Below are 1,486 nucleotides of genomic sequence, written 5' to 3'. Positions count from 1 at the left end.
AGGTCTACCAAATGTTTCACTTTACAACGCATAAGCTGTTGGAGCATTGGTTGCCACCTTCCGTCAAAATGTGAATCAGAGATTTTCAGGCCCAAAGCAGAGTGGCGCAGCGGAAGCGTGCTGGGCCCATAACCCAGAGGTCGATGGATCGAAACCATCCTCTGCTAATTTCCTGTGCTTTGAATAAGCACTAAGTCTATTTCAAGGCATAGGAGCAGTGGTTCTACTTCTTCTCACTCTTCCACTAGTCTTTTACCTCCACAGTTGACTCCCAGTCCCTCTCCATCCTCTGTGAGGACTCCAAGTCCCTCTCCATCCTCTGTGAGGATGCCTGTTCCCTCTCCATCCTCTGTCAGGACCACAAGCAATGCCCCGTCTTCTGTGAGAACTCCCAGACCCTCTCCAACCTCCGTAAGTACCTCAAACCCTGCTGTGAACACCAACATAGCAGAAGACTGTTTGAGTACAGCAGTGTCTATTCATTGGCCAGGCTGTTGTGTATGTTGTGCTTAGTCTGGCATTTATTAATGCCATACATTAATACTTTGTTGTTGTCCTCTTAACAGGGTGAACCTGGAGGAGATTGCTTTTTTACCCATCGGCTGATGGTGTGAATGCCCCACCACCTGTGGAAGGTGAGGGTAAACTGCCCTAAGTGTGGGAAGCAGCTGACGGGCTACAGTGTCCACAAGAGGGCTCAGAAGGTCCTGGACATCAACCGGTATTATCTGATGGCGACAGAGACACTCAGGAGCACTGTGTGTTCTCTGAAGTACTTGTCAACCCCTCAGAGTGTCCGGAACCAGCTGGACCTGCCGCACCAGAAGATGTTCCGGCTGATCCTGACCCACAAATGAGTAAATCTGTTTTGAAAAAATGTGTCGCCAGTAGTGTGTGTAATAAAGCAATCAACAGATTTCCATTTTTACATTCAACTGTTGCATTGCCGGCCGAGTGTGATAGCTTTTACGTGACTTCTATTAATATGTAACTAATCAGAGCTACATGTGCATCTCAGGTAAGCCTGTGACATCCGTGTCATTCGCCTGCTACTTGACCGGACTCTGGGCAACAGTTGAGCACGTCTGGTAAAACAGCTCAGGGAAAACCATGGGGAAGTTTTATTCCAATGGCATTGACAAACATACCTTTACGGTCCCTGTGTGTGTCATGATGTGAGCAATATTTACATGTAGGTAGTGTGGCCGAGTGGTCTAAGGCGCTGGATTTAGGCTCCAGTCTCTCTGTAGGCGTGGTTTCAAATCAACCAGCTGATCTAGTCTAGGTTTGGTTATTGAAAGTTCCATTCTGAGGTCATGCTGAGCATTTAGTCTGTTCTCTGCCAATTGGCGACCCAATAAAATGAGTCTGCGACCCATTTTGGGTTCAGACCCTAAGTTTGGGAAAAATTGGTCTGATGTTGTTTTTCAGGAAGTGGATGAACACAACATGCCGGGAATGGATCTTGTGGACAACCTAGCAGAGT

The 1,486-nt window shown here is 47.4% G+C and overlaps 1 long non-coding RNA gene and 1 other non-coding gene across 2 annotated transcripts in view; one reads left to right on the top strand and one right to left on the bottom strand.

Moving 5' to 3' along the window:
- Positions 1-95: 95 nt before the first annotated feature.
- On the top strand, positions 96-167 carry trnam-cau. Its single transcript has one exon. It is a non-coding gene; the product is annotated as a tRNA-Met (tRNA).
- Positions 96-1,486, bottom strand: part of LOC117940458 — an 18,247-nt gene continuing 16,856 nt past the window's right edge. Inside the window, exon 3 of the long non-coding RNA XR_004655763.1 lies at positions 96-177. This is a non-coding gene — a long non-coding RNA (uncharacterized LOC117940458). The remainder of the gene's footprint in view (positions 178-1,486) is intronic.

The sequence above is a fragment of the Etheostoma cragini genome, unplaced genomic scaffold (assembly GCF_013103735.1).
Source record: "Etheostoma cragini isolate CJK2018 unplaced genomic scaffold, CSU_Ecrag_1.0 ScbMSFa_259, whole genome shotgun sequence".
Classification (NCBI taxonomy): domain Eukaryota; kingdom Metazoa; phylum Chordata; class Actinopteri; order Perciformes; family Percidae; genus Etheostoma; species Etheostoma cragini.
Note: the sequence above shows the minus strand (reverse complement) of the source record. Positions and strands in the feature narration are given on the sequence as shown.